At 39.9% G+C, this 9427-nt stretch overlaps 1 long non-coding RNA gene across 1 annotated transcript; it reads left to right on the forward strand.

The window, feature by feature from the left end:
* Window positions 1–361: 361 nt before the first annotated feature.
* On the forward strand, window positions 362–8427 carry LOC142602604 (uncharacterized). Its single transcript, XR_012836351.1, has 3 exons — window positions 362–831; window positions 3289–3394; window positions 8329–8427. It is a non-coding gene; the product is annotated as an uncharacterized LOC142602604 (long non-coding RNA).
* Window positions 8428–9427: the final 1000 nt, after the last annotated feature.

A 9427-nucleotide genomic window follows, 5' to 3' on the forward strand; every position in this document is an offset into this window, starting at 1 on the left:
TTCAGTTTTCACTGTACAAAACCCAACACCCTTTGCTTTTAAGATTAAGTAATTCTGATAATGAAGAAAAATAAAGAAGTTTCCCTGGCATATGTTTATCTCTGACAGATTCTCCGTATCACTCACATATTGTAATATGTAAATTTATTTTCTTTACCAAATATAACTAAGCCAGTACTTCTTAGGAAAATTAGTCTTCCACTAAGAAGACTTTTGTGTACTTATGGGAAGAAGTTAGGTTTCAGAGATTGTTTTTCAGAATGAAACAAGGTAAAAAGCCTTTGATCTGTCCAGATGTTTCCTCTAGGGACATGCCCTTCTCTTTGGGATCTCAACACATTTGGTGAGTCATTATGTTCTCCCTTTCAGTTTTCATGCTTTTGTTAAACTATTAAAGGTTTCCTTTGTGGTGAGAGCTGAGTGACTGGAACGTACAGAGGAGAGTTATCTTTTGTAGTCAGGATAAGTGTTTATTCTCATAAGGTTATTAATGAGATATTTCCTCATGTGACGTATTAGCCATATAGCATTTACTTCATTGGGGTATTCACTATCTGAGCTTCTGACACCTACTTTCAGGAGCTCAAACCACTTCACAGGTGTCAGATTTTGCATCTAGCATTAAGCTTTTAGGTCTTTATATATTCCTCTACTTTCAGCTTCTATAGCTAGAATGCATATAATCCTTACTAGTTTTATCCAAGAAACTAATACTGTAATCCCTTAATCTGCTTTAACTCCTCTTCTGCCCTTCCCTTCAGAGCAGTTTCCCAGAGAAACAAGATTTCTCCATTCCTTACGTGGTCCCTACAGGCATCTTCCTTCCATTGGGTAGGTCCAAATGGTCAAAGACTTTCTGTCCATGTCTATGTCCTACCTGAGCTGGCCGGGCCCAGAGCAGCCAAAAACTTTGGGTGATCCTGAGACTGGTGCTTCATTTCCATATTGCTCCCTTAGGTAGTTTGCACTAAGCCCATTATTTATGTTGCAAAACATGTATCCGTATGCCATCTGGGGCATTTCTAGGATCCTGAACTCTCTTTGATGTTAGTCACATAACAACACTTTAATAGTAGATGGGATAAATGGGGGCCAAACAAGACCACTTGACATAATTATGCAAAAACTATTGGGGAAAATTGAATTGACCTAGAGCTAGTCGCAAGTCATATAACACGAGCATAACTGTCACCTTCAGCTAGGCTTTGGTAGTTCTTGTATCTGTGACTGTCTGCAGCATTCACTGTGAACCAGTGTCTGGCCAAAAAAAATAAATAGAGTTCATTATGGAATAATTTTGGGGGGTGCAACATATACCTACCATCTCGAAATAACACTTTGATGTTGCATAAAATGCCAGCGTTGCTGTTTCAGGAAGGGAATCTTTGGTACATGAAGGCAGTGAAAACATGGCACCAGGACAGTACCACTCTCCCACTGAGCTTTGAGAAATGGTAATCCCTTCTAAATGGAAAGCAGTCCTCCCATATACGTCCCCATGCTCTATGGTATGGAGGGAGCTAGAAGGCTGGAAGCCTCTGTAAAGTCTGTCTCTGCGAATACAAACCATGGAGTAACATGATTGCAACACTGGTAAGGATTATGCTATGAATGTGGAAAGAGAGGATATCTTATCAGCCAGTAAGCACTGGCAAAGAGGGAGAAAACTTCCAGTGTGCATCCATCTAACTGGGCTCCTGGGAACAGCAAGAGCAAAAAGCAGACATGGGTGGCTGGAAGCAGGATCAGTCAGTTCATTTTACTCTTTAGAGGAAGCTGGGCCATGGTAAACCTAACTGGATGCTTCATTGCACTGCATAGATATATTTTTGGTTTCAGTAATGGCAGGGATGTTCAGTGGTGAGAAGATATTGATTTTTGGGTATAAAAAGAAAAATTAACATGGCTGCAAGTGGGGATTGGACTAACTGAAGCACGCTGTTATCTCTTCTTTTTCTCCCAGCAAACACTTCCATCAGATTATTTACTTAGTGGTAGATCACATGTTTTAGTTTCAGGGTGTTTGTTTTTAAACATGTGAAGTCGTAACAGAATCAATCAGACATGAAATATATTAAGAATAGGATTGTTTTGCAAAGGAATCTAACTTAAAATAATGATTTTTGAATGTTGAAATTAGTTCTGCAATTTTCTTCCTACTTTTTTTTCCGTAAATTTTATTTTATTTTATTTGAAGGGTTTCTTTTTTGCTATGAATGTGTAGTGGATAAAACAAGTTGACTGAAAATAGTGGTAAGATTAGCTGTAGTATGCTTCAATTAATAGTTTTTATTGAAGAAACTTCACATCAATACTATATTTTCCTCATGTGTCAGGTTGTCCCTCCTACTCAGGGATCAACAGAGAAGAGATAATTTAAATAAATTAAATCCAAGAGCTCTGAGCATTATGCCAACCTGCATGCCCTAACACATGGGAAAGAGTGTAGGAGCATTCCTCTCGATTTGTAAGGGATTCCCATTTCTTGAAGCTGAATAGATGAATGGAAATTTTGCTGATGAGAACAGTTATCCACCCACGCTTCCCTCCAGCAGTGCCATGAAAGTCACCGGAAGACCTGCCTGTATTAGACTTGTTTCTACTAGTTGACGTCAGGTGATTGAAACCGAAGTAGGCCTGTGGACTTTCACTAAGTGAAATATAATTGTCTTGCACTCCTACGTGTGCTTTTGTCAGCATTCAGAGGCATTCATATTTTCCATTCCACCAGTGACGTGCTCCAGAATTTATCCTTGCCCCCAGGGGCACTTTGCATAGCTCCGTGTAGCACGGTTATTTGGCAGACAGATTCTCCTTGCTCATTATGAAAAATTGCACAGCTTTTCAAATAGCTTGCTGATGCCAAATCCTGTCTCCCTTGTTCTATATTAGTCCCCAAAAGGTTTCTTTCTTCACTAAATTTTACCATAAATATGTGTGGAAACTGTAGTTCTAATACCATTTGGAAGGTTTTTGTAGGTGATATTACAGGACAAGAAACTCCTCAAATTAATTGGTTGCTACTTAACCATTTCAGTTCATGTCATATATGCTGGCAGCACTTCTTTTAGGAGTGCCTATTCAAATAAAATATAAAAGTACATGGTAAACAGAGTACTGATGCTGCAGTCATTGACTTTGGTCGCATCTAGTGTGAGAGGACAAGGCTGTACCACGTGCAGCATGCATGGTAAAGCCAACTGATATGACAAATTGCAACAGCAGTCCTAAAAAAAGGCTTTCCTGGTGGGTAACTAGTGGAATAATAATGTGAAACAGATTTTTCAGGACTCAGCTGGACAAGACCCTGAGCAATTTGATCTGACTTCGAAGCTGGCCCTGCCCTGAGCAGGGTGTTGGAGAAGACGACTTTCAGAGGTCCTCTCCTGCTTCGGTGAGTCTAACCACGTGTTAATTGATCTTTTAACTGATTAACTTCTTGAGTGATTTCATGAGATCGAATGGATGAAAATGGAAATATTCCATTGTCATAATAGTAGGAAGCTACAGAGGGTTGTCTGGATGAAAAAACCCCTTGTCATCAGCATACTTAACTGTAATGACTGAAGCACTCTTTATAGGTAGTTGAAAGAAATCCTATTCAGCGCATTAAAATCACTTTTCAGATCAGGCATAATTAGTCAATAATTTGCTGGATTAAGAAAGGCATTTGCTCCTTTCCCCTCCCCCCCCCCCCCCCCCCCCCCCAACAAGTATCCACTCAGAATTCTCAAGTTATTTGAATTAAAAACAAGTTTGGAAATATGATTTTATTTTTTTCTTGCCAGGAATATGCAACCAAGATAAAGCAGGCTTTCTCTCTTCCTGGAAATGACAGGATGTCCTCCAATTGTTAAATTCACTTCTAGACTACACTTTAGAAACATTTTTCACATTGTTCTAACAATTTTCATGCACTTTTGATGATGCTTTCTACTATTTCCTTTTGAACGCTAGCTATTCACTGTTTATCTATGAAGTCTCTGACTTTCCAGTAGATCCTGTATAGCTGCAGTAAACTCATCATAGTGTTATGTTTAATTCTATAATAATTTTTTCCTGGCATCTCCTTGTATACTGCTGACTTCAGTGACTTCATCTGCAAAATTCTTCTGAACTGAGCTGAATACACACTTGCATCTGCTACTCAGACCCTCTTTTTGTATTTTCTCCACATCAGTGAGAAGAAAAGTAGCAAAGAAGGACTGAAGACTAAGACTCATCAGCTCAGTTTAAATTGAAGTCGTAATAAACTGTGAAACTATTTGTAAGCAGGTTAGTCTATTTCTCTTCTAAGTCTCTGTGTAGCTGGCCTCGTGGACATGGAGGAAAGAGTAGGTTTCAGATGGTTTTGATTTTACTGAGGCTTTTGATGTTCAGATCAGCAAATCAGGGAAACATAGTGTAGATTCATCTACTATAACATGGATAAAATGGAAGAATGAGGTGCTTCATGAGCATGTCTTGTGTCTGATAATATTTTCAGTAAATTGAAGGACAATAGAATTCAAAATTATTTTGACAAATTGAAGAAATGGTCTGATAAAAATAGGATGTGATTTTTAAAACAGATCAAGCAGTCTGTCACAGGTTTTAGTGGGGAACAAGTAGTTAAGTGGTAGAAAAAAAGGATTGAGTGAGTGAAAATGTGAAAATGCATCAGCAGTGCTTCTACTCTGCAAATGACAAATCCTGGGTATTTAAGTAAAGAGCTTAGCTTGCAGGATAAATCAAGGTTTTTCCACTTGACATTAGCAGAATGTTAGCTGCAGCACTGTGTCTAGCTGGAGCAGTATGGCTTTAGAAGGATGTGGACTGATTGGAGATAATTCAGAGAAGAGGGACAGCAATACGGAGTCTTTTAGGATACATGATCTATGAGGAAATAGGGGAAAAAATTGGCACTCTGGAGTTGATTAATCAAAAATGAAGACGAAGGGGAGACATTACCGGTCTTCAAATGCATAAAGGACTGCTTAAAGATAGAAGCAATAGCTTTTTTAGGTATATACCTACTGTATGTAGGATAGAAACAGTGAGTTTCAACTGCAATGAAGGAAGATTTGGTTGGATATTAGGCAAATGTAATATATTTAGCAAAACGTGTGAGGGTAAGGATCATGAAAGGCTGGAATATGATTCTGAGGAGGGTTTTCAGTCATCACCATCAGAAAGAGCAGTTCAGAGATATCCATGTGGATTTGTGATTCTGCCCTAACCAGGGAGTGTTAACAGATACATGTTAACTGGGTTCTCCTCTTGCTCAATTCTGTACAGTCCTGGGAAAAAAACCAGAAGCTCGTGGCTGGTTGGGGCCAGCAGCACAGATCTGCTGTATGTTGTGTGGAGCACCCTTCTGCCCTGTAAACAGCTCATGCTAACCTCCACTCTTAACCTGTGCTTGAACTCCCACTCCTTGCTGTGCCCACACATTTACCACCCCTCCTCCTGTCCTCTGGGCACTTTCAGTTCAGTTCCTGGTGAACTGCTCATCCTGTGCCTGTCTGTAAAAGGAAAGCACACGTGAACTAGAAGTAGAATTACTAGTAAACCGGGAAAGTTAGTAGTTCTACTTCAGATAAGGAAATCTTGAGTGGGCTGGAGGACAGCCCAACCATGTTATGCAAGTGCTGAAGTGATCTGGGCAAACAGATCTCGCATAATGTGGAAAGATTGAAACAATGGTCTCTTGTGAATTTAAGTTACTTTTTCTACTGGCTGGAGTTGCAGATTTCTCGTGCTATTTCTCTGCATTTATAATCTCTTATTCAGTTGCTAGAAATGTGCTACTAGCTAGTGATATATAACTGTCTCCCTTCTGTTACATAATGTGTATTTAAATATGAACAGGGATATAGATGGGCAAAAAGTCCTAAAATCTTGGGAAATTCCCTGTTCTATTTTGTGACTGTTTCTGAAACCTCATTTTATTACCATTGTAGTAAAGAAATGGGAGTCTTTCAGCTGCTTTTTTTAAGTGACCTTTTTTGTTTTTTCTCAAAAACATTTGTCATTTCCCAGCAGTGTCAAGTGTAGTCTGTCTGACCTTCCTCTTATTTAAATGCTGTAAACTGTCTCTGCTGAAAGCTGGAAATGTCTTCAGAATTCTTTTGAGAGAATCATTAGGGGTTCTACACTTTAATGTCAAAAAGGACTATGTAGTTGACCATTTATTGTCCTAGTTGCTGTGTGACATGAAGCTTTTACAGCTTGCACTGAGACCAAACTGCAACAGTTCTTCTCTGCAGACCACACACCAAAAGCAATTGTACTTCAACAAGAACATATACATAGAATATACACATATCTGTGCAAACGCGCATGACATACTATTAACTAAGGACATCAAGAGCCTGATCAGAAATGACATCTAAAATGTTTGCACGCAGCTTTACACAGGATATATTATCTCTTGCCAAACTATGCAATACTGCAAAATGGACAGCTTTGCTTTTGGTATAAACCTTAAAAAGTAAAAGCCCTGAGCTAGTCCCTCATAAAAGTCATTGCACAAAATCTGCTCCAAATACTTTAATGTCACTCGTTCCTTAAGATTAGTAGGATAAAACTGAGAATAGCTAAAGACAGTTAATTGAGTCCTATAATACCAAACAAAAGGGATAAGTTTACATTAGGGATTGAGAATGAGTTTGTTTGCAATGCTAAAACTATTCCGATGATACCTTCTTTCAGGTGGTCTCTTGCCCTTGTGTGTCAGACGAGGGCCTCAAATATCAGCAGAGGGTGACCCTTGAATCTGTAACAAGCAGGTTGCTTTTCTAATTAAAAAAGTCCCATATGTGGGCCACTGACAAGTATCTCAAAATAGATGATCAAAATTTTATGGAGGTCTCTTGCGGTCAGGCATACTTGGTCCTTTCTGACTCACAAAGGCAAAGGGACTGTGAGCCGGTTCCCCATGCTTGATTTGAATGCTGAAGAGTCAAGAGTCAGAGCAGATGACAGGAAGGAAAAAGACACAGGAGTGAGATGAAGAGACTGTGCTTGGTGGGAAGAATAGAAAACATGCCTGCCTCTTTCATTTTTTTAACTCTCCTGTCTCCGAAATGTGTGTCGGTGCATCCTGAGAGAGCCTGGGTGTTTTCCACTGGTCTGTGAAAAGTATGGTGTGGAGTTTATGTCATTAAATACACTCAGAGCGTGGTACAGCATGTTTTAAAGACTGTGGGGAACAGTGACCCCAAACTAACAATCATCCTGAACTGCTTGGTCGCATCTGGTCTCAGTCACGGGCAATATACTTTAATCACATTTGAAAACCAAATCATCTGGATATCAGAACAAGAATTTTCTGATTCTCTCAGTAATTTCTATAAAATCTAGACACTTCTGTCCATCTTGGATGTGATTAACAAATGCTTTTTTAGCTGCATTTTACCTTTAGTCTGACTTGAGCTCAGTGTTGGTATAAGATGACTCGGGGTTTAAGGTTTATTCAACAGTGAGGCTTTCTTCATCCATCTGTTTAGGGAACCGATGAGCTGGGACATGGCCTTGTCACAACAACTACCTGCTTTCTCTAGTGCATTCTCCAGCCTGCCCAAAGTGTAAGCGGTGCACCTTTATTAGCCTTGTGGTTAACTGGTGGCCTTGGGATTTCCTGGCAATCTCCCCAGCGTGCAGCTCAGCGCTGATGTGCATGCTTGAACAGCAAGGATTGCAGACCCCTTCCCGCTGCCCACATACAGATGGCCCAGACTGATAAGTTCTGAACTTCTAAGTTCTTAGCAATCCAAATATTTCTTTTAGATCCATGTGTCACACTCCAAGTCATCTTTCTTTGCTTTGATTATAGTTAATTATAAATGATACTCTCATTTTGCTCTCATTGCTTTTCCTTCTTGTTCTCCCCATCACATAATTTTGTTATCTTCTTCTTTTTTTTTTTTTTTTTTTTTTTTGTGAAATAATAAGGTTGGTCTGTCTCAAAAAAGCTTAACTGAGACACACAGAGGAACTTAGGCACCTAAACCCTCACCAAAATCATTTAAATGTTTGGTAGCTAAATAATTTGGTGTTTATTTAAATATCTGTGGACTTGGAACTTGAATGCCAAAGTGAAGCATAATAGGTGGAATACATTTTCACTATCTCTGCTCCCTACCTAGATCATCTCATTGCCCCAAAATTATATAAAAATATTAAACATTAATTCTAGGGCAACTACCACAAGTCACCATTCTCTGCATTGCAAAATAGGACTATGTCAGAAGATGGATGAAAAATCTGCAGTGATGCTCCAGATTTAATTAATTAATTAAATACCATGGGTTCAGTCATCCATCTGCTTTTGTTGTGTTGTATCAGAAACAATACACATAGCTTTCCAAACCTGACTGAGGTAGAAGAACAAGAGAGGACATTGACCAGGAACATCCTGTTTGTGAGGCTCCATGGCTTCGAGAGGTACGTGTGAAGGGCAGAAGTGTCACAATAGGAGGACAGTGACTGTTCTGATGCCTGTGGCAGCATTCCTGGCAAACCCAGGCATTCCCTTTTGGAATTCCTGCCTGTTAATGCAGGTTGAATCAGTATAAAATACCCAAGATCTGATCTGCAGCTCAATTCCTAGAGGGATAAACAGTACACTCACTGAATGGTTGATTGGCTTGCCAAAGTTGAGAAAGTTGTGGAAGAAGATGTGGCAGGATCTGCATACCATGTGGAAGTCCAGAGATCAGTGAGGATCTGCTCTTATGAGCACTTATAACATGTGTGCATGGTAGATCTGACAGCTGAAAAGTTTTGAGACAGTTTAAGGTGTGGTTGTAGTTGGATCTGACTCCCTTTGGCCCAGTAAATGAGACCATAGCATGGTTTGGGTTAGAAGAGATCTTAAAGATCAAGCCCCCTGCCATGGGCAGGGACACCCTCCACTAGACCAGGTTGCTCAAAGCCCTATCCAACCTGGCCTTGAAGATTATATGACAATGATGATTTTGTGTTGACATGAGTTAGGGATGTGTTGTATCATAGATTTCCTGTTCTATAGTCTGTTCCCTTGTGGGGCTTTTTGGGCAGATTACTTGGTGGTTCAGCCTCTTGTTTCTCAGATCAGTTACTGTCTCAGGAAGCAGCTTTTCTAAGCAATGTCAGAGCTAGTCATTATTTGCACACTGTCATTGTGAAAGTAATGTTCCCCTTCAGCCTCCTACTGAGAACTACCAAGGAATCAGACATTCCCTTGTAACCTTTGCAGCATGGATCTTGTCTTGGCTAAGCTTCTGCCAGCTTCTGCACAGAGCAAAACATGTTGCTGGCCATCGGCTTCCTCCAGTGTGAGACTGTATGCAATACAGAGAGATTGCAGAGCTACAATGCAGGATTAAATCACAGATGGAGTCTTGCTGGTGCTCAGACAAAAGGTATGTCTTGCAGCCTGCTGGTCATCCACCAGATCATGGAT

Source organism: Balearica regulorum, chromosome 7 (assembly GCF_011004875.1).
Source record: "Balearica regulorum gibbericeps isolate bBalReg1 chromosome 7, bBalReg1.pri, whole genome shotgun sequence".
NCBI classification, from domain to species: Eukaryota; Metazoa; Chordata; class Aves; order Gruiformes; family Gruidae; genus Balearica; species Balearica regulorum.